The sequence below is a fragment of the Gorilla gorilla genome, chromosome 14 (genome assembly GCF_029281585.2).
Source record: "Gorilla gorilla gorilla isolate KB3781 chromosome 14, NHGRI_mGorGor1-v2.1_pri, whole genome shotgun sequence".
NCBI classification, from domain to species: domain Eukaryota; kingdom Metazoa; phylum Chordata; class Mammalia; order Primates; family Hominidae; genus Gorilla; species Gorilla gorilla.
The window spans coordinates 33,394,400-33,418,394 of NC_073238.2; the positions used below are offsets into that span (position 1 = coordinate 33,394,400).

At 46.7% G+C, this 23,995-nt stretch overlaps 1 pseudogene; it reads right to left on the reverse strand.

Moving 5' to 3' along the window:
* Positions 1 to 17,032: 17,032 nt before the first annotated feature.
* The window catches only part of LOC129526138 (POTE ankyrin domain family member B-like), a 30,938-nt pseudogene continuing 23,975 nt past the window's right edge, over positions 17,033 to 23,995 (reverse strand).

A 23,995-nucleotide genomic window follows, 5' to 3' on the forward strand; every position in this document is an offset into this window, starting at 1 on the left:
TCAGGGCCACAGAAGGCAGAGTCCCCTGGGTGGTAATCCTGGCTGCTTTCTGCACTTGAACATAAAGTCCTCCTCAAGATGGCCTGTGGTCTGCCTCTTTGCAACCAAGAAGCCCACAGAGCCATACTAGCCCTGAGGCATTGACTGGAGCCCCAAACGCAGCACACATCCTGCTCCTGAGCCTGCTGCTCTGTTTTCTCTGTGTGGCTCCATTTGTAGCACAGCTGTTGCACTGAGGCTTGTGCATGCTGGGTAAGGCCAAGCTGGCTCAAAGAGCAACCAGCCACCTCTGCAAGGGTGTGCCAGGAGCAGGTGGACCAGCCACCAACCTCACTCACAGCCGGTCGGTGTACATCACTTCTTCTACCCAACAGGTAGAGCCCCAGTGCCATCTGCTTTTCCTCAGGCCTCTGCTCCATCCGCCATCAGGATGCAGCCATGCAGGCTGTGGGAACCTGGCCATACCTTCTTCCTTGAGTGGGTGAGGTTGGTGGCTGCTCCACCTGCTCCAGGTGCACCCTTGCAGAGGTGGCTGGTTGCTCTTTGAGCCAGCTTGGCCTTGCCTGGCATGCACAGGCCCCAGCTACTGACACACTGCTCCGAGTGAGCTTGTCGTGCCTGGGGCCAAATTCTAGGTCTGGCCAGGGCCACAGAAGGCAGAGCCCCTGGGTGGTAATACTGGCTGCTTTCTGCATTTGAACATAAAGTCCTCCTCAAGATGGCCTGTGGTCTGCATCTTGGCAACGAAGAACCCCGCAGTGCCACACGAGCCCTGAGGCATGGACTGGAGCCCCAAAGGCAGCGCACACCCTGCTCCTGAGCCTGCTGCTCATTTCCTCTATGTGGCTCCATATGTAGCACAGTTGTCGCACTGAGGCTTGTGCATGCCGGGCAAGGCCAAGCTGGCTCAAAGAGTAACCAGCCACCTCTGCAAGGGTGTGCCAGGAGCAAGTGGACCAGCCACCAACCTCACTCGCTGCCAGAGTACATCACTTCTTCTACCCTAGATGTAGGGTCCCAGTGCCATCTGCTTTTCCTCAGGCCTCTGCTCCATCAGCCATCAGGAGGCAGCCACTCAGGTTGTTGGAATCTGGCCATCCCTGCTTCCTTGAGTGGGTGATGTTGGTGGCTGCTCCACCTGCTACAGGCACACCCTTGCAGAGGTGGCTGCTTGCTCTTTGAGCCAGCTTGGCCTTGTCTTTCATGCACAACCTCCAGCTACTGACATGCTGCTCCGAGTGAGCTTGTCCTGCGTTAGGCGAAATTCTAAATCCGGTCAGGGCCACAGAAGGCAGAGTCCCCTGGGTGATAATCCTGGCTGTTTTCTGCGCTTGAACATAAAATCCTCCTGAAGATGTCCTGTGGTTTGCCTCTTTGCAATCAAGAAGCCCACAGTGCCAAATGAGCCCTGAGGCATGGACTGGAGCCCCAAAGGCAGTGCACACCCTGCTCCTGAGCCTGTTGCTCATTTCCTCTATATGGCTCCATTTGTGGGACCATTGTTGTACTGAGGCTTGTGCATGCTGGGCAAGGCCAAGCTGGCTCAAAGAGCAACCAGCCACCTCTGCAAGGGTGTGCCAGGAGCAGGTGGACCAGCCACCAACCTCACTCGCAGCCAGTCGGGGTACATCAGTTCTTCTACCCTAGAGGTAGAGCCCCAGTGCCATCTGCTTTTCCTCAGGCCTCTACTCCATCAGCCATCAGGAGGCAGCCACTTAGGCTGTGGGAATCTGGCCATCCCTGCTTCCCTCAAGTAGCTGAGGTTGCTGGCTGCTCCACCTGCTCCTGGAGCACCCTTGCAGAGGTGGCTGGTTGCTCTTTGAGACAGCTTGGCCACGCCTTTCATGCACAAGCTTCAGCTACTGACACGCTGCTCTGAGTGTGCTTGTCCTGAGTTAGGCCAAATTCTAAGTCCGGTCAGGGCCACAGAAGGCAGAGTCCCCTGGGTGGTAATCCTGGCTGCTTTCTGCACTTGAACATAAAGTCCTCCTCAAGATGGCCTGTGGTCTGCCTCTTTGCAACCAAGAAGCCCACAGAGCCATACTAGCCCTGAGGCATTGACTGGAGCCCCAAACGCAGCACACATCCTGCTCCTGAGCCTGCTGCTCTGTTTTCTCTGTGTGGCTCCATTTGTAGCACAGCTGTTGCACTGAGGCTTGTGCATGCTGGGTAAGGCCAAGCTGGCTCAAAGAGCAACCAGCCACCTCTGCAAGGGTGTGCCAGGAGCAGGTGGACCAGCCACCAACCTCACTCACAGCCGGTCGGTGTACATCACTTCTTCTACCCAACAGGTAGAGCCCCAGTGCCATCTGCTTTTCCTCAGGCCTCTGCTCCATCCGCCATCAGGATGCAGCCATGCAGGCTGTGGGAACCTGGCCATACCTTCTTCCTTGAGTGGGTGAGGTTGGTGGCTGCTCCACCTGCTCCAGGTGCACCCTTGCAGAGGTGGCTGGTTGCTCTTTGAGCCACCTTGGTCTTGCCTGGCATGCACAGGCCCCAGCTACTGACACACTGCTCCGAGTGAGCTTGTCGTGCCTGGGGCCAAATTCTAGGTCTGGCCAGGGTCACAGAAGGCAGAGCCCCTGGGTGGTAATACTGGCTGCTTTCTGCATTTGAACACAAAGTCCTCCTCAAGATGGCCTGTGGTCTGCATCTTGGCAACGAAGAACCCCGCAGTGCCACACGAGCCCTGAGGCATGGACTGGAGCCCCAAAGGCAGCGCACACCCTGCTCCTGAGCCTGCTGCTCATTTCCTCTATGTGGCTCCATATGTAGCACAGTTGTCGCACTGAGGCTTGTGCATGCCGGGCAAGGCCAAGCTGGCTCAAAGAGTAACCAGCCACCTCTGCAAGGGTGTGCCAGGAGCAAGTGGACCAGCCACCAACCTCACTCGCTGCCAGAGTACATCACTTCTTCTACCCTAGATGTAGGGTCCCAGTGCCATCTGCTTTTCCTCAGGCCTCTGCTCCATCAGCCATCAGGAGGCAGCCACTCAGGTTGTTGGAATCTGGCCATCCCTGCTTCCTTGAGTGGGTGATGTTGGTGGCTGCTCCACCTGCTACAGGCACACCCTTGCAGAGGTGGCTGCTTGCTCTTTGAGCCAGCTTGGCCTTGTCTTTCATGCACAACCTCCAGCTACTGACATGCTGCTCCGAGTGAGCTTGTCCTGCGTTAGGCGAAATTCTAAATCCGGTCAGGGCCACAGAAGGCAGAGTCCCCTGGGTGATAATCCTGGCTGTTTTCTGCGCTTGAACATAAAATCCTCCTGAAGATGTCCTGTGGTTTGCCTCTTTGCAATCAAGAAGCCCACAGTGCCAAATGAGCCCTGAGGCATGGACTGGAGCCCCAAAGGCAGTGCACACCCTGCTCCTGAGCCTGTTGCTCATTTCCTCTATATGGCTCCATTTGTGGGACCATTGTTGTACTGAGGCTTGTGCATGCTGGGCAAGGCCAAGCTGGCTCAAAGAGCAACCAGCCACCTCTGCAAGGGTGTGCCAGGAGCAGGTGGACCAGCCACCAACCTCACTCGCAGCCAGTCGGGGTACATCAGTTCTTCTACCCTAGAGGTAGAGCCCCAGTGCCATCTGCTTTTCCTCAGGCCTCTACTCCATCAGCCATCAGGAGGCAGCCACTTAGGCTGTGGGAATCTGGCCATCCCTGCTTCCCTCAAGTAGCTGAGGTTGCTGGCTGCTCCACCTGCTCCTGGAGCACCCTTGCAGAGGTGGCTGGTTGCTCTTTGAGACAGCTTGGCCACGCCTTTCATGCACAAGCTTCAGCTACTGACACGCTGCTCTGAGTGTGCTTGTCCTGAGTTAGGCCAAATTCTAAGTCCGGTCAGGGCCACAGAAGGCAGAGTCCCCTGGGTGGTAATCCTGGCTGCTTTCTGCACTTGAACATAAAGTCCTCCTCAAGATGGCCTGTGGTCTGCCTCTTTGCAACCAAGAAGCCCACAGAGCCATACTAGCCCTGAGGCATTGACTGGAGCCCCAAACGCAGCACACATCCTGCTCCTGAGCCTGCTGCTCTGTTTTCTCTGTGTGGCTCCATTTGTAGCACAGCTGTTGCACTGAGGCTTGTGCATGCTGGGTAAGGCCAAGCTGGCTCAAAGAGCAACCAGCCACCTCTGCAAGGGTGTGCCAGGAGCAGGTGGACCAGCCACCAACCTCACTCACAGCCGGTCGGTGTACATCACTTCTTCTACCCAACAGGTAGAGCCCCAGTGCCATCTGCTTTTCCTCAGGCCTCTGCTCCATCCGCCATCAGGATGCAGCCATGCAGGCTGTGGGAACCTGGCCATACCTTCTTCCTTGAGTGGGTGAGGTTGGTGGCTGCTCCACCTGCTCCAGGTGCACCCTTGCAGAGGTGGCTGGTTGCTCTTTGAGCCACCTTGGTCTTGCCTGGCATGCACAGGCCCCAGCTACTGACACACTGCTCCGAGTGAGCTTGTCGTGCCTGGGGCCAAATTCTAGGTCTGGCCAGGGTCACAGAAGGCAGAGCCCCTGGGTGGTAATACTGGCTGCTTTCTGCATTTGAACACAAAGTCCTCCTCAAGATGGCCTGTGGTCTGCATCTTGGCAACGAAGAACCCCGCAGTGCCACACGAGCCCTGAGGCATGGACTGGAGCCCCAAAGGCAGCGCACACCCTGCTCCTGAGCCTGCTGCTCATTTCCTCTATGTGGCTCCATATGTAGCACAGTTGTCGCACTGAGGCTTGTGCATGCCGGGCAAGGCCAAGCTGGCTCAAAGAGTAACCAGCCACCTCTGCAAGGGTGTGCCAGGAGCAAGTGGACCAGCCACCAACCTCACTCGCTGCCAGAGTACATCACTTCTTCTACCCTAGATGTAGGGTCCCAGTGCCATCTGCTTTTCCTCAGGCCTCTGCTCCATCAGCCATCAGGAGGCAGCCACTCAGGTTGTTGGAATCTGGCCATCCCTGCTTCCTTGAGTGGGTGATGTTGGTGGCTGCTCCACCTGCTACAGGCACACCCTTGCAGAGGTGGCTGCTTGCTCTTTGAGCCAGCTTGGCCTTGTCTTTCATGCACAACCTCCAGCTACTGACATGCTGCTCCGAGTGAGCTTGTCCTGCGTTAGGCGAAATTCTAAATCCGGTCAGGGCCACAGAAGGCAGAGTCCCCTGGGTGATAATCCTGGCTGTTTTCTGCGCTTGAACATAAAATCCTCCTGAAGATGTCCTGTGGTTTGCCTCTTTGCAATCAAGAAGCCCACAGTGCCAAATGAGCCCTGAGGCATGGACTGGAGCCCCAAAGGCAGTGCACACCCTGCTCCTGAGCCTGTTGCTCATTTCCTCTATATGGCTCCATTTGTGGGACCATTGTTGTACTGAGGCTTGTGCATGCTGGGCAAGGCCAAGCTGGCTCAAAGAGCAACCAGCCACCTCTGCAAGGGTGTGCCAGGAGCAGGTGGACCAGCCACCAACCTCACTCGCAGCCAGTCGGGGTACATCAGTTCTTCTACCCTAGAGGTAGAGCCCCAGTGCCATCTGCTTTTCCTCAGGCCTCTACTCCATCAGCCATCAGGAGGCAGCCACTTAGGCTGTGGGAATCTGGCCATCCCTGCTTCCCTCAAGTAGCTGACGTTGCTGGCTGCTCCACCTGCTCCTGGAGCACCCTTGCAGAGGTGGCTGGTTGCTCTTTGAGACAGCTTGGCCACGCCTTTCATGCACAAGCTTCAGCTACTGACACGCTGCTCTGAGTGTGCTTGTCCTGAGTTAGGCCAAATTCTAAGTCCGGTCAGGGCCACAGAAGGCAGAGTCCCCTGGGTGGTAATCCTGGCTGCTTTCTGCACTTGAACATAAAGTCCTCCTCAACATGGCCTGTGGTCTGCCTCTTTGCAACCAAGAAGCCCACAGAGCCATACTAGCCCTGAGGCATTGACTGGAGGCCCAAACGCAGCACACATCCTGCTCCTGAGCCTGCTGCTCTGTTTTCTCTGTGTGGCTCCATTTGTAGCACAGCTGTTGCACTGAGGCTTGTGCATGCTGGGTAAGGCCAAGCTGGCTCAAAGAGCAACCAGCCACCTCTGCAAGGGTGTGCCAGGAGCAGGTGGACCAGCCACCAACCTCACTCACAGCCGGTCGGTGTACATCACTTCTTCTACCCAACAGGTAGAGCCCCAGTGCCATCTGCTTTTCCTCAGGCCTCTGCTCTATCCGCCATCAGGATGCAGCCATGCAGGCTGTGGGAACCTGGCCATACCTTCTTCCTTGAGTGGGTGAGGTTGGTGGCTGCTCCACCTGCTCCAGGTGCACCCTTGCAGAGGTGGCTGGTTGCTCTTTGAGCCACCTTGGTCTTGCCTGGCATGCACAGGCCCCAGCTACTGACACACTGCTCCGAGTGAGCTTGTCGTGCCTGGGGCCAAATTCTAGGTCTGGCCAGGGTCACAGAAGGCAGAGCCCCTGGGTGGTAATACTGGCTGCTTTCTGCATTTGAACACAAAGTCCTCCTCAAGATGGCCTGTGGTCTGCATCTTGGCAACGAAGAACCCCGCAGTGCCACACGAGCCCTGAGGCATGGACTGGAGCCCCAAAGGCAGCGCACACCCTGCTCCTGAGCCTGCTGCTCATTTCCTCTATGTGGCTCCATATGTAGCACAGTTGTCGCACTGAGGCTTGTGCATGCCGGGCAAGGCCAAGCTGGCTCAAAGAGTAACCAGCCACCTCTGCAAGGGTGTGCCAGGAGCAAGCGGACCAGCCACCAACCTCACTCGCTGCCAGAGTACATCACTTCTTCTACCCTAGATGTAGGGTCCCAGTGCCATCTGCTTTTCCTCAGGCCTCTGCTCCATCAGCCATCAGGAGGCAGCCACTCAGGTTGTTGGAATCTGGCCATCCCTGCTTCCTTGAGTGGGTGATGTTGGTGGCTGCTCCACCTGCTACAGGCACACCCTTGCAGAGGTGGCTGCTTGCTCTTTGAGCCAGCTTGGCCTTGTCTTTCATGCACAACCTCCAGCTACTGACATGCTGCTCCGAGTGAGCTTGTCCTGCGTTAGGCGAAATTCTAAATCCGGTCAGGGCCACAGAAGGCAGAGTCCCCTGGGTGATAATCCTGGCTGCTTTCTGCGCTTGAACATAAAATCCTCCTGAAGATGTCCTGTGGTTTGCCTCTTTGCAATCAAGAAGCCCACAGTGCCAAATGAGCCCTGAGGCATGGACTGGAGCCCCAAAGGCAGTGCACACCCTGCTCCTGAGCCTGTTGCTCATTTCCTCTATATGGCTCCATTTGTGGGACCATTGTTGTACTGAGGCTTGTGCATGCTGGGCAAGGCCAAGCTGGCTCAAAGAGCAACCAGCCACCTCTGCAAGGGTGTGCCAGGAGCAGGTGGACCAGCCACCAACCTCACTCGCAGCCAGTCGGGGTACATCAGTTCTTCTACCCTAGAGGTAGAGCCCCAGTGCCATCTGCTTTTCCTCAGGCCTCTACTCCATCAGCCATCAGGAGGCAGCCACTTAGGCTGTGGGAATCTGGCCATCCCTGCTTCCCTCAAGTAGCTGAGGTTGCTGGCTGCTCCACCTGCTCCTGGAGCACCCTTGCAGAGGTGGCTGGTTGCTCTTTGAGACAGCTTGGCCACGCCTTTCATGCACAAGCTTCAGCTACTGACACGCTGCTCTGAGTGTGCTTGTCCTGAGTTAGGCCAAATTCTAAGTCCGGTCAGGGCCACAGAAGGCAGAGTCCCCTGGGTGGTAATCCTGGCTGCTTTCTGCACTTGAACATAAAGTCCTCCTCAAGATGGCCTGTGGTCTGCCTCTTTGCAACCAAGAAGCCCACAGAGCCATACTAGCCCTGAGGCATTGACTGGAGCCCCAAACGCAGCACACATCCTGCTCCTGAGCCTGCTGCTCTGTTTTCTCTGTGTGGCTCCATTTGTAGCACAGCTGTTGCACTGAGGCTTGTGCATGCTGGGTAAGGCCAAGCTGGCTCAAAGAGCAACCAGCCACCTCTGCAAGGGTGTGCCAGGAGCAGGTGGACCAGCCACCAACCTCACTCACAGCCGGTCGGTGTACATCACTTCTTCTACCCAACAGGTAGAGCCCCAGTGCCATCTGCTTTTCCTCAGGCCTCTGCTCCATCCGCCATCAGGATGCAGCCATGCAGGCTGTGGGAACCTGGCCATACCTTCTTCCTTGAGTGGGTGAGGTTGGTGGCTGCTCCACCTGCTCCAGGTGCACCCTTGCAGAGGTGGCTGGTTGCTCTTTGAGCCAGCTTGGCCTTGCCCGGCATACACAGGCCCCAGCTACTGACATGCTGCTCTGAGTGAGCTTTTCTGCTTTGGCCCAAATTTTATCTCTGTCCAGGGCAGAGTCCCCTGGGTGGTAATCCTGCCTGCTTTCTGCACTTGAATATCAAGTCCTCCTCAGGATGGCCTGTGGTCTGCCTCTTGGCAACGAAGAAGCCCGCAGTGCCACACGAGCCCTGAGGCATGGACTGGAGCCCCAAAGGCAGCACACACCCTGCTCCTGAGCCTGCTGCTCATTTCCTCTCTGTGACTCCATACCTAGCACAGATGTTGCACTGAGGCTTGTGTATGCCAGGCAAGGCCAAGCTGGCTCAAAGAGCAACCAGCCACCTCTGCAAGCATGTGCCAGGAGCAGATGAACCAGCCACCAACATCACTTGCTGCCGGACATGGTACCTCAGTTCTTCTACCCTAAAGGTAGGGCCCCAGTGCCATCTGCTTTTCCTCAGGCCTCTGCTCCATCAGCCATCAGGTGGCAGCCACTCAGGCTGTGGGAACCTGGCCATCCCGGCTTCGTTGAGGGGGTGAGATTGATGGCTGGTCCAACTGCTCTAGGCACACCCTTGCAGAGGTGGCTGGTTGCTCTTTGAGCCAGCTTGGCTTTGCCTGGCATGCACAGGCCCCAGGTACTGACACACTACTCTGAGTGAGCGTGTCATGCCTGGGGCCAAATTCTAAGTCTGGCCAGGGTCACAAAAGGCTGAGTCCCCTAGATTGTAATCCTGGCTGCTTTCTGCACTTGAACATAAAGTCCTCCACAAGATGGCCTGTGATCTGCCTCTTGGCAACCAAGAAGCCCACAGTGCCATATGAGCCCTGAGGCATGGACTGGAGCCCCAAAGGCAGTGTACACCCTGCTCCTGAGCCTGCTGGTCATTTTCTGTGTGGCTCCATTTGTAGCACAGTTGTTGCACTGAGGCTTGTGAATGCCAAGCAAGGCCAAGCTGGCTCAAAGAGCAACCAGCCACCTCTGCAAGGATCCACCTGGAGCAGGTGGACCAGCCACCAACCTCACCCACTTAAGGAAGCAGGGAATGTGTGTTTGTACCATGCATTTCACTACAAGTACATTTCTCCTGAGTTTGGTGGCCTAGGTTTTCTTCTAGGTTTTTTATGGTATTAGGTCTTAAGTTTAACTCTTCAATCCATCATAAGTTAATTTTTGTATAAAGTGTAAGGAAGTGGCCCAGTTTCAGTTTTCTGCATATGGCTAGCCAGTTTTCCTAACACCATTTATTGAATAAGGAATCCTTTCCCCATTGCTTGTTTTTGTCAGGTTTGTCAAAGATCAGATGGTTTTAGATGTGTGGTGTCATTTCTGAGGCCTCTGTTCTGTTCCATTTGTCTATATATCTGGTTTGGTACCAGTACCATGCTGTTTTGGTTACTGTAGCCTTGTAGAATAGTTTGAAGTCAGGTACTGTGATCCCTCCAGCTTTGTTCTTTTTGCTTAGATTGTCTTGGCTACGCGAGCTCTTTTTTGGCTCCATATGAAATTTAAAGTAGTGTTTCTAATTGTGGGAAAAAAATCAATGGTAGCTTGATGGAGATAGCACTGATTCTATAAATTACTTTGGGAGATATGGCATTCAGGCACAGAAATGTCCTTGTGTTAGGCAATACCATTCAGGACATAGGCATAGGCGAAGACTTCATCACTAGAACACCAAAAGTGATGGCAACAAAAGCCAAAATTGACAAATGGGATCTAATTAAACTAAAGAGTGTCTGCACAGCAAAAGAAACTATCATCAGAGTGAACAGGCAACCCTCAGAATGGGAGAAAATTGTTGCAATCTATTCATCTGACAAAGCGCTAATATGCAGAATCTATAAAAATTTAAACAGATTTACAAGAAAAAAACAAACAACCCCATCAAAAAGTGGGCAAAGGATATGAACAGACACTTCCCAAAGGAGACATTTATGCAGCCAATGAACATGTGAAGCAAAGCACTGGTCATTAGAGAAATGGAATTCAAAACCATAATGAGATACAATCTTACGCCACTTGGAATGGCCATCATTAAAAAATCAGGAAACAACAGAAGCTGGAGAGGATGTGGAGAAATAGGAATGCTTTTACACTGTTGGTGGGACTATAAATCAGTTCAACCATCGTGGAAGACAGTGTGATGATTCCTCAAGGATCTACAACTAGAAATACCATTTGACCCAGCAATCCCATTACAGTGTATATACTCAAAAAAATATAAATCATTCCAATATAAAGACACATGCACACGTATGCTTATTGCGGCAGTGTTCACAACAGGAAAGATTTGGAACCAACCCAAATGCCCACCAACGATAGACTGGATAAAGAAAATGTGGCATATATACACCATGGAATACTATGCAGTCATAAAAAAGGATGAGTTCATATCCTTTGCAGGGACATGGATGAAGCTGGAAACTGTCATTCTCAGCAAACTAACACAAGAACAGAAAACCAAACACCACATGATCTCACTCATAAGTAGGACCTGAACAATGAGAACACATGGACACAGGAAGGGAAACATCACACACAAGGGCCTGTCAGGGTGGGAGGCTAGAAAAGGGATGGCATTAGATCATGGGTTGGTGCATGCAGCAAGCCACCATAGCATGTGTATACGTATGTAACAAACGTGCATGTTCTGCACATGTACCCCAGAACTTAAAGTATAATTTAAAAAAAAGAAATTTGCTTTTAATTAAGCTTTTCAACATAGAACTTGTAAAGAAAATACTTCTGAATCTTTTACTACCACATCATAGCTGGGACAAACTGCTGATATTTTAAAAGTAACACAAATATCAAACAGAAAGAACTAGACTTAGGAACCAAACTCAGGTTTCTGTAGTGAACAGGGCAGAATCTTAACTTTGGGTCACCACCACTACTCCCTCAGTTTGGCCTTGGCTAGCAAAAGATGCAACCACTTATGTAAAAAATAAAAAAAAAAAAAGTTAAAAAAAGTCATTTCTGCTAACTGGAATTTTTTTTTTTTTTTTTTTTTTTGCAGCCACATGAGTTTTAGCCAATTCAGAAGCCTTGTTCCCCACAATTTGGAGCATTCTTTGGATTTCACCAAGTCAGGAAGAGATGGGAGAAAAGTGAAACAACAACAACAAAACCCCAAACATAAACAAACAAAGAGTTAAGCAAACAAACAAATGCACAATTCATATGATTACTGAGTGTTCTAATGGTAACGAGAAATTAAAAGCAGCTGGTGAGTAATCTTAAATTTTAGTCATTAAGGAAAAATTTTAAGACAAAACTCTAATTCAGCTACTTACCTGGAAATAAGTCTCAGGCTGGTGATTGTTCTCTGCTATCTTAGAAGCTGGAAAAAACTTACACTCACCTTCCCTGTCAGAAGCAAGCTGAAACTCAAGAAAGGAGGTGCCTGCTCTCCATCATCATGGAAGCAGGAAAACTTGCCTTGTTGGAAATAAGTAAAACTTCAGAAAAGGAGTTGTATAGCAAAATCAACCTTAGATCTCAACCAAATTTTCGGAGATCAGGGATTCTCTGCAGGGTAGAAGCTCCCTAACCTCAGCACATTATCCTATTGGTTTGGGCAATAAAGATAGCCCAGGTTAGTATCAAGCAATAATGAGATTTATCAAAGGTCAGGACCACCTTTGCAATCTCCTTCTCTTTTTTTTTTTTGAGACGGAGTCTCACTGTCTTGCCTGGGCTGCAGTGCAGCGGCACGATCTTGGCTCACTGCAAGCTCCACTTCCCAGGTTCACACCATTCTCCTGCCTCAGCCTCCCAAGTAGCTGGGACTACAGGCACCCGCCACCATGCCCAGCTAATTTTTTGTATTTTTCGTAGAGACGGTGTTTCACCGTGTTAGCCAGGATGGTCTCGATCTCCTGACCTTGTGATCCATCCGTCTCAGCCTCCGAAAGTGCTGGGATTACAGGCGTGAACCACCGCGCCCAGCCCTCTGTCTTTTTTTTTTTTCAATCTTTATTGGTATAGTCTGTTTTGTCAGAAACTAGGAGTGCAACACCTGCTTTTTTCTATTTTCCATTTCCTTGAAATATTTTTCTCCATTCCTTTATTTTGAGCCTATGTAGGGCACTGCATATGAGATGGGTTTCTTGAAGACGGCATACTCCAATGGGTCTTGGTTCTTTATCCAGCTTGCCCCGTGTCTTTCAATTGGAGCATTTAGCCCATTTCCATTTAAGGTTAGTAATGGTATGTGTGGATTTGATCCTGTCGTCATGCTGTCAGCTGGCTTTTTTGCAGACTTATGTATGTGGTTGGTTTTTAGCATCACTTGTCTGTGTACTTCAGTGTGTTTTTGTAGTGGTTGGTGGTGGTCTTTTCTTTCCATATTTAGTGCTTCCTTCAGGAGCTCTTGTAAGGTAGGTCTGGTGATAATGAATTCCCTCAGCATTTGCTTATCTGAAAAGGATCTTGTTTCTCCTTCACTTATGATGCTTAATTTTGCTGGACATGAAATTCTGGGTTGAAATTTCTTTTCTTTAAGATGTTGAATATCTTTTCTGGCTTGTACAGTTTCAGTTGAGAGGTCTGCTAAGTCTGATGGAATTCCCTTTGCAGGTGATGTTGCCTTTCTCCCTAGCTGCCTTTAACATTTTTTCTTTTATTTTGACCTCAGAGAATCTGATGATTATGTGTCTTGGGGATGATCTTCTCATGGCATATCTTACTGAGGTTCTCTGGATTTCCTGAAGTTGAATGTTGGCCTGTCTGTCTAGGTTGGGGACATTCTCATGAATGATACTCTGAAATGTGTTTTCCAAGTTGGTTCCATTCTCCTCATCTCTTTCAGGTACATTAATCAGTCATAGATTTGGTCGTTTATATAATCCCATATTTCTCAGATGTTTTGTTCATTCCCTTTCATTCTTTTTTCCCCCATTCTTGTTTGCCTGTTTTATTTCAGAAAGCCAGTTTTCAAGCTCTGGGATTCTTTCCTCTTCTTGGTCTATTCTGTTGGATGGTCTTGCACATGAGATGGGGCTGGTCTGACCTCAGCCCTCCCTAGTCTGCTTGCCTCTCCCAGGACCCCAGCCTGGCCACACCTGCTTACAGGGCACTCTCAGGTGCCCACACATACTACAATAATTTTCATAATGCAATCACACACAATCACCATGTGACTGCATTATGAAAATTCTTCTAGTGTGATTTACAGCTCTGTCAGGTCTTCATACTCGCTATTTTGTCTGTTAGTTCCTACAATGTTTTACAATGATTTTTAGCTTCCTTGTATTGGATTACAACATACTTCTTTCACTCAGGGAACTTTGTTCCTACCCATATCCTGAACTCCGCTTGTATCATTTCAGACATCTCAGCCTCAGCCCAGTTCTGAACACTTGCTGGAGAGTTGATGCAGTCATTTGGAGAAAAGAAAGCATGCTGAATTTTTGAGTTTTCAGTGTTCTTGCACAGAGTCTTTTTCTCATCTTTATGGGCTTATCCACCTTCAATCTTTGAGGTTGCTGACCTTTGGACAGGATATTTTTCCTTTATTATATCTGATGACCTTGAGGATTTGATTGTGGTGTAAGGTAGATTCAGCCAACAGGTTTTGTTTTTGGAGGATTTTAAGGGGCCAACATGCAGCTCCCAATTCTTGGACTGTGTGCTTTAACTCCGGGGAACTTGTATTGGGCCACAACTTTGTTCTCTGGCTCCTCGAGGTTTGGAGTCCACCGCACTGAGGGGACCAAAGTGCGGCAGCTGTGGCAGAATGCTAGCAGATGCAAAAGTCCCTGCCTCCCTGTGGGCATTCACCTAGTGGTGGAGGCAAAACAGCTGGGGTGTGGGCCAGGGGGCCCCTGCTGACTGTGTGTGCTGTTGCACTGGAGGTAGTGCTGGTTTGGGGTGGGTGGCTGGCCAGTGAAGGTGCCTTCTCTGATCCCCCCCAAGCAACAGTGGTCACTCAGGGTATAAGAAGGTCCCTTTTCCTCTGCACAGCATTACCTCAAGGGTGAGATGCTAGCAGGGGTGGGGTTTTTGGTTCTGTGCGCACCATGGCTTCATCTTCAGTGGCAGTTGGTGTGGGTTGGGGTGTGTGCTGCATTCCCATATGCTGTTAGGGCAAGTACAACAAAACCCACCTGTGTAAACACACACAGCAAAGCGATGTAGGAAGTTTCCATATAAAGGGCTGCAGTATGGAGAGGTAATGTGCAGGCTAGTACGTGGCTGTAGAGGTCACCTTGCTGCAGCTCTCCACTGATCAGCCACGGTCCGCTTGTACAGAAGCTATGCTGTGGGCACCCGAAAGTGCCCTCTAAGCAGGTGTGGCCTGGCTGGGGTCCTGGGAGAGGCAAGCAGACTAAGGGGTGCTGAGGTCAGACCAGCCCCATCTCATGTGCAAGACTGCCCAGCAGAGATCAGGTCTCAGAGGAGAACTCTCTCAAAAGTGAATCCTCAGCACAGCACAACTGCTCTATACAAACGTGGCCAGACTTCTTTTTTAAGCAAGTCCCCTTTTTTAGGAAGAGAACTCTTAGACCTGATCTGTGCTGGGCAATCTTGCACGTGAGATGGGGCTGGTCTGACCTCAGCACTCCTTAAGTGCTGGGATAAAGTGTCTCATAAGACCAAGTGGAGCCTCGAGACATAGATGTCCCTGCCCTCCGGGCTCCACATCAGCTGACTTGCTGCTCCACCACTTTCCTTGTCTCCTGGGGGCTCCACCCCAGAGAGGTGTAAGTCAGCAGTTACTTAATGTAATCACCCCAGGATGGAGGGTCTGTGCTGTGGGCCCAAGCCAGGGTTCCTTGTCTGGTGATGAGCAGTAAGGGGTGTGTTGTACCCGTGGAAGATGGACTGACTTGTTCCTTGTGTCAACTGCAGCTTGTTGGAGGTGTCAATATGGCACTTAGGGTCTTTGCTCCCTTGATATTCTGAGGGTAGCAAGGGCAGTTCCACTGCAGAGGCAGTGGCAGAGAGTATTTCTGTTGCTCCTGAAAGCTCTGTCCAGGGAGTTGCTAGTTGCTACTGGCTTGAAAGCTCAAGTGGGGGGCTGGCTGGAGACCCAGGCCAGGAAGACCTGCCCATCGAGGAGATATGGAAATGGGCACCTACATAACAGTCTGGCCACTTTTCTGTGGGGCTGCCGTGGTATGCTGGGGGTCCACTCCAGTCGCCAATTGCCTCGTATTTTCCAGTGGCTGAAGATATCAGCAGTGAAGCCTGTGAAAAAGCAAAGACGATAGCCTGCCCTTTCCTCTGGAAGCTCTGTACCTCTGAGGTATGAACCTGTTGCCAATCTGAACACACCTGTAGGATGTGACTGGAAACAAGTTGAGAAGTCTTGCCTAGTAAGGAGGGAACAGGAATAGGGACTTGTTTAAAAAAGAAGTCTGGCCATGTTTTTGTAGAGTGGCTATGCTGTGCTGGGGGTTCACTTCAGCCCCTGGTCTCCTCAGACACTCTGAAACTCTAAGACTGAACTGGCTGAGTCATCCAAACAGCAAAGATGACAGTCTGGTCCTCCCCCTGGGAGCTCTGACTCAGGGAGGCCAGAAACCTCTGTCAGCCAGAGAACAGCAGTGAAGGTGGCTGGAGACCCTGGTTGAAAGGCCCCACCCAGTGATTAGAAATGTGGTTGGGGACTGGCTTAAACAAGAGTCTGGCCACGTTTTCGCAGGGTGGCTGTTCTGTGCTGAGGAACCACTTCCACCCCTGGTCAGCTTGGGCTCTCCAAAGCCCACAGGCCAGAAGGGTTAGTTGCCCAAACAACAAAGGTCATGGCCCACCCCTCTCTCTGGGAACTCTGTCCCAGGAAGGTTTCAAATCTCCATTGGCCAGGGAACACTGGTGGGTGTAGCTGGACACCTCAGGTGGGAGATCCTGTCCAGTGATGAGGAACAGGATCAGGGGCCTGCTTACAGAAGCATTCTGGCCATGATTTGGTAAAGCAGCTGTGCTATGCCACAGGATCTCTTCTGCCCCTGGTGAGTTTGTACTCTCCAAAGCCCGCATACTGGAATGACTAAGTTGCCCAAACAGGAAAGATGGTGGCCTGCCTCATCTTTTCTCTCAGAATTTATCCTGTGTGATGGAGCTTAATTTTTAGGTTGTTAATTTTACTGTCAGCGTTAGAGTTGTTCAGAAAGAATCTCACTGTTATCTTTTAGGTGAGATATATGAGAATTCATTTTCTCCTGTAAATAAACCTGTTGATGTTTGTTCTCTGGAAAGAAGTCCCTTTCAGCTATCTGACTTTGATCACAATCATGTAGAGCAGTAGTCAGTCTACAATGACATGATTGAATTTCCATTTCCAGTGTTTCCTAGCTGTGTCTTACATTCTCCAGTTCAGAACTGAGCATTCTCAGTTGTCAAAATCCTAAGCTGTCCACTGTACTTAAATACTGGTTTTCGTTAATGCTTCTTCATTCAGTTGTATAGCCTTTAGAAGTTTATCAATCTGGCCGGGCGCGGTGGCTCACGCCTGTAATCCCAGCACTTTGGGAGGCCGAGGCGGGTGGATCACGAGGTCAGGAGATCGAGACCATCCTGGCTAACACAGTGAAACCCCGTCTCTACTAAAAATACTAAAAATTAGCCGGGCGTGGTGGCGGGCGCCTGTAGTCCCAGCTACCCAGGAGGCTGAGGCAGGAGAATGGCGTGAACCCAGGAGGCGGAGCTTGCAGTGAGCCGAGATCGCGCCACTGCACTCCAGCCTGGGCGACAGAGCGAGACTCCGTCTCAAAAAAAAATAAAAAATAAAAAAATAAAAAAAATAAAAAGAAGAAGTGTATCAATCTTTTCTTTTACACTTTCAATTTCCTCCAAAATTTTATTTTCCCTTAGCTGGTTCTGATGTTTTGTTTCATCTAGTTCCAGTCTTAGCATGGCAATTTCTTCCCGCAACATGCTGTTTTCACGCAAGAGATCTTCTTCTTTCTTATGACTAAGAGAAAGCTAAGTAAACAAAGGGAACTTTTAGTTACCACTCAATAGAATGACATATCATGATTTCTTCTAAAATTGAAGAATGACATTTATATTTGTATAATGAAATAATTCCCATAGTGGATATTTAACTGGAAAAAAGTTGGACAAAACTTCAAATCTAAAAGAGTGTAAATTCCAAAAAGTTGAAATATTTATCTAAAGACCATGAAAAATAAATCACTAGAGGATTTTTAAGAATTTCAGAATTGGAAAAGCCTTTCTCTGAATTACAAAAAACCCAGAGGCATAAAATAGAAGATTAATACATTTGGCTACATTTTTTAAATTGGGTTTACACTCTGATATCTAACCTACAAACCACACCATCATAAGAGCCTTAGCTATGCATATATTAGGACAGAAGCAATTCCTCAAAGTTCTTTAAGTTCCTTTTTCTGAGGAATGTTTTATCAATATACTGCTTTCCTAATATTTTTACAGTCAGTTATAAGAATTACATTTATTCATAACTGTTAAATCTAAGCATTGTACCCTTCTACAATGTACACACCGGCATCTAAGCATTGCACTTCTACATACAACACTCAACTCATTTAAGATCACGATTCTTAAAAGGAGAGGTCAAAAAATATATGCAGCCAGGACCGGTGGCTCACACCTGTAATCCCAGCACTTCAGGAGGCTGAGGCAGGAGAATCGTGTGAACCTGGGAGGCAGAGGTTGCAGTGAACTGAGTTTGTGCCATTGCACTCCAGCGTGGGTGACAGTGCAAGACTCCATCTAGAATACACACACACACACACACACACACGTATATATGCAACGTGCAAGATTTTTGCCAGGTCTTCTGATGCTACTGCTAGTGATCCTCCACAAAATCAGTTGCTTCTGTGGTGTAAATATATAAATACAAAAGAAGCCTTTTATTTCAAAATACAAATGGTAAATAAGATATAACTTACAAGGCTTTTCTTAGAAATCATGAGATTATTTGCCATTGCAATAACTTTTCTTTCCTCTTCATAATGTTTGAAACATTATAGTAGTAAGTGTGAAATATGGGAAACATACTGAACTATTCATCTGGGAACAAAATACTTATCAATAAATTATCACTAAATGTGTATCATGGCATGTCATTGTTTTCAAAGCTCTTTGCATTGAAATGAGAAACTACTTGGAGCAAACTGTTCCTCTCCTCAAAAGCAAGGATAATGACATCCACAATGTGGCCTCTGACCCAGCTGTACATTTCCTACCTTCCTATTAGTGAAAATAACAAACTGACTTCTCTATTAATATTTTAAAAAGAACTAATGTCCCAAAACTAGCAAATCTGTTGTTAGTAGCAAAACTTATTTTTGATATTGGAAAGATAATCAATTCTTATGAAAAATATCAAATGCTTTTCCTTTGGATTGAGGCCATTGTGAAGGTCACTACTCGACTGTTGCAGGCAAATGCAGTTGAATTAAGAAAATGGCTTTACCCTATGTGTACATATATAGATATATGACCAAGGATATACAGGGTGTGTGTGTGTGTGTGTGTGTGTGTGTGTGTGTGTGTGTATGATTTAAAAATCCTTTATACCTTCCAAAATAAAGCTTTTTAAAAATATATACACATATGAAAACATTTGATAATGACTAAAGAAAATACCTCAGAATTCATTTCCTTTTCAGCCACTTCTATCTGCTTTTGTTTATTAGTCAGAATCTCATCTTGTGATATTCCAGTGTTCTGTTCTTCAGAAAGTTGTTTCTGGGTATCATTTTGTTCGTCACTAGAAGAAATTTTAATTTTCATGAAATACTGGAGGTGTCCCTAAGATGATCTACAGGGCAAGATGGCACCATCAGATGTCATTCACACAATGTATATCTGCACATTAATCCAAGACAAGGCAAAGGGGTCTCACATCTGTTAACCCTGCTCTCCCAGTCATGTTGGCACCAGGGACTAGTTTTGTGGAAGATAATTTTTCCATGGACCTGAGGTGGGGGATGGTTCCAGGATGATTCAAGCACATTACATACATTGTGCACTTCATTTCTATTATTACTAATATATAATGAAATAATTATATAACTCACCATCATGCAGAATCAGTGGGAGCCCTCAGCTTATTTTCCTGCAACTAGATGGTCTCATCTAGGGGTGACAGGAGATGGTGACAGATCATAAAGCATTAGATTCTCATAAGGAGTGAACAACCTAGATCCCATGCATGAGCAGCTTGCAATAGGGTTCAAGTCACACTCTTATGACAATCTAATGTCACCGCTGATCTGACAGGAGGAGGAGCTCAGGTGGTAACGTGACAGAGAGTGGCTGTAAACAGATGAAGCTTCACTTGCTCACCTACCACTAACCTCTTGCTGTGTGGCCCAGGTCCTAACAGGCCAGGGACTGGTACTGGTCTGTGGCCTGGGGATTGGAAACCCCTGTGTTAACCCAAACTTTTTATGTTTATTTTTTGGAAACAGTTTCCACTTATATTCTTGATTCCTCTGTAATTTATAGACGACTTAGAAATTCCCTTTGGAACAAGACAGGGTCTAATATTGTGTTTTTAACATAGAACTTTGAATTAATTTTATCTGTGTATGAGAGAGAGATGTGAAATAAACTGATCATTAATTGCTTTCAATTTTACTTTTATTTCATGCATATTAAGAAGAAAACTGGGAAGCCCTAGGCAGAGCAATTGGGCAAGAGAAATAAAGGGCATCCAAATTGGAAAAGAGAAAGTCAAACTCTCTCTTCACCAATGATATGATCTTATGCCTAGAAAACCCTACAGACTCCTACAAAACACTCCTAGATTTGATAAGTGAATTTAGTAAAGTCTCAGAGGTTACAAAATATACAAATACCAATGAATAGTACCACTATACACCAACTACAACCAAGCTGAGAGTCATATCAAGAATCCAATCCTTTTTACAATGGCTGCAAAATAGTAAAATACCTAGGAATATACTTAATGAAGGAGGTGAGTGATCTATCAGAGGATAACTGGAAAACGCCACTGAAGAAAATCACAGATGATACAAATAAATGAACATACATTCTATGTTCCTGGACTGAAAGCATTGATATTGTGAAAATGCCATAGTGCCCAAAGTAGTCTACAGAGTCAATACAGTTTCTACCAAAGTACCAATGTCATTCTTCACAGAGTTATTTTAAAAAGCTGTCATTCATGTAGAACCACAAAAGAGCCTGAATAGCAACAGACATACCAAGCAAAAGGAACAAACATGTTGGCATCACATTACCTGACTTCAAATGATACTCTAAGGCCACAGTAACAAACATCATGGTAGTGGTATAAAAGTAGATACACAGATCAATGGAACAGAATAGACAACTCAGAAAAAAGGCCACTTACAACCAAATGATCTCTGAGAAAGGATACAAAAACATACACTGGAGAAAGTACACGTTATTCAACAAATGGTGCTGGGAAAAAAAGATAGTCACATATAGAAGAATAAAATTGGATCTCTATCTCTCACCATGTAAAAAAATTAATTCAAGATGGATTAATGGCCTAAACCTAAGACCTGAAGACATTAGCCTAGGCAAATAATTTATGATGAGGACCCTGAAAGCAAAAGCAACAAAAATAAAAATAAATAAATAAATAAATAAATAAAGACCTAATTAAACTAAAAAGCTTCAGCACAGCAAAAGAAATAATCATCAAAGTGAGCCAACAACCTATACAATGGGGAAAATATGGGCAAATTATGAATCTAACAAAGGGTTAATGTCCATAACCTACCAGAAACTCAAACAAATCAGCAGGAAAAATACAAATAATTCCATTAAAAAGTGGGCACATGACATGAATAGACATTTCTCAAAAGAAGATGTACAAATGGTGAACAAGAATATAAAAACATGCTAAATATTACTAATCATCAGGGAAATGTACAATAAAACAACAGTGAGATATCACCTCACTTCAGCCAGAATGGTCACTACTAAAATAAAAAAAACAGCAGATGCTGGTGTGGATGTGGTGAAAAAAGAAGAGTTATACACTGCTGGTGGGGATAGCAATTAGTACAAATCTATGGAAAACATTATGGAGAGTTCTGTTAAAGTAGATCTTACCATTCTATCCAGCATTCTCATTTCTGGATACCTACCCAAAATAAAAGAAATCATACTCTCAAAAAGACACCTATATACATACATTTACTACAGCACAATTCACATATGCAAAGATATGTTATCAGCCAGTGTCCACCAACTGATGAGTGGAATAAAGAAAATTATATATATATATATGTATGTATGTATGTATACCTGAGACTGGGTAATTCATAAAGGAAAGAGGCTTAATTGATTCACAGTTACACGTGGCTGGGAAGGCCTCAGGAAACTTACAATCATGGCAGAAGGTAAAGGGGAAGCAGGCAACTTCTTCAAAAGGTGGCAGGAGAGAGAGAAGTGAAAGGGAAAGAGCCCATTATAGAATTATCTGCTCTTGTGAGAACTCACTATCACGAGAACAGCATGGAGGAAACCGACCCCATGATCCAATACCTCCCAGCTGGTCTTTCTCTCAACACCTGGGAATTACAATTTGACATGAGATTTGGGTGGAAACACAAAGCCAAACTATTGAGGGGGGGGTGTATCCTTACTTTTAAAATATCAAAATGTCATTATTTATATTTCAAAAATAGCAATTTTTATTAGTAATGATTTTGTTTGAAAATAAAATGACCTGGTAAATTTTCTTCACTTTTAGCCTAGTATTTAGTCAAAATATAAAAAGCTGAATTTGCCAGCAGCAAACTGTAATTACTTTTAAATGAGGTAAAGATGTGTGAGAATATCACCGTTATTGTACTGAGAAGAAAGTGAACAAGAAAAGGAATTTAAAAAGAGAGTAGAGTATCACTACCATATACATACATGAACTGACAAAGAGACTAAAATCTCCTACTGGAGATTATGTTAGGACTTGAGCAAAAGCTTCTAAAAATACCAAAAACAGAAAGAAAATCATTAATTTTAAGGAATAAATTATACAGAGAAATATGTATTTTTAAAAAAAGAAAACAGATATTCCTGAGAGCTATTATTAACCAATTCATCTTGACCAAAATTTTAAAATGAAGTCTACAATTCTGGAATATAAAATAGTTTCATTTTGAACATAGTTAATTGAAGGCAACTTTTATACAGAAAATTTTCGGTTAAAGTTGACTCTAACTTATGAAAGAAATGACTTGTACCAATGGTAACAAGAAGCCACCCAAAGCCAGTTTGAAATCTAGTCAATCAATGACCACTGCTCTTGTTCACCAACCAATATCAATGTGAGCAGCTTGCTTCTGAAATACAGCCACGCAGCAGCACCTGCTCCATCAGAATAGACAGTGCCTGACCAGTATTCCTCTTACAATAGGAAGCAAAAAATTCCAACTCTGTCTCTTTATTTCAAATACCAAAGGTTCATAATCCCTTGAAAAGAATTTGTAAGTCCATTAAATGTGCCACCGTAATTTTTTTTTAAATAAAATACTAGTGGCCAGGCGCAGTGGCTCATGCCTGTAATCCCAGCACTTTGAAAGGCTGAAGTGGGTGGATCACCTGAGGTACAGAGTTCGAGACCAGCCTGACCAACGGGATGAAACCCCATCTTTATTAAAAATACAAATATTAGCCGGGCGTGGTGGCATGCCCCCGTAATCCCAGCTCCTTGGGAGGCTGAGGGAGGAGAAGTGCATGAACCAGAAGGTGGAGGTTGCAGTGAACTGAGATCATACCACTGAACTCCAGCCTGGGGGATACAGCGAGACTCCATCTCAAAATAAAATAAAATACCAGTAAAGTTTGCAATTCCTCTGACTCAGTTTGCCATAACTACAATTATGATTACTAGTAAAAGAATAAATAGTGAATAACCACAATATTGGGCTTTTCTCTCTAAATAAAAAAATTAATATAAAGAATGTAGCTTATTATAAAAAGCCAAAACAATTTTAAAAATGCACGTAGTTACCGGGCAAAGCTGTTAGAATGAACCATGTCAAACATTTTTAAAGTGAGAATTAATCAAACAATATATGCAGGATAAACTCCATTCACTCATTTAATAAGTATTTATTAGGTAGCTACATCCAATATGCTAGGCCTCTTTCAGTGAGGATATGGTAGTGAAAAATAAAAACCCTATTCATGAGAGTGAGAAAAACACACAATAACAACAGACAGATAAGGCCAAATATACAGGATGTTACAGGAGAAAAACTAAAGCAGGAAAATGAAATGTTTATGTGTTTGATGGGGAGGGTGGTGGGAAAGTTGGGATGGTCAGAAAAGTCCCTGCTGAGAAAGGGGATTTTTTTTTTCTAATACAAAAATCCTTTTATTTGTATATCAAAGTCTCTAAGAAATGATGACATAAGGTTAACAGCGTTGATGTCAAGATACAAATGGGTTTGAAGTTAGAGATGATAAATCACTTTGTTTCACTGAACCTTCCCTTCGTTACGTTAGAGAGCATCCCTGGTAGGCACCCAATTGAACCTTAAGCATGACGCGTCTGGGTAGCACACCGTTCTTCCTCAGAAAGTGGTTGTTCCTTAATGTGTTTCTTTTTACCCTTTTTCCTCTTCTTCTTAGAAAGGGGGTTTTAAATAAAGAACTGAAGGAATGGAAAGAGAAAGCTAGGAGGATATCTGGGGAAAAAGCATTCCAGACACAGGGAACTGCGAATCACGGAGGTGTGCCTGGCATCTTTAAGCACTAGGGGTAGATAAGGCATGGCAAGAATTCAGTGTGGCTGAAGCAGA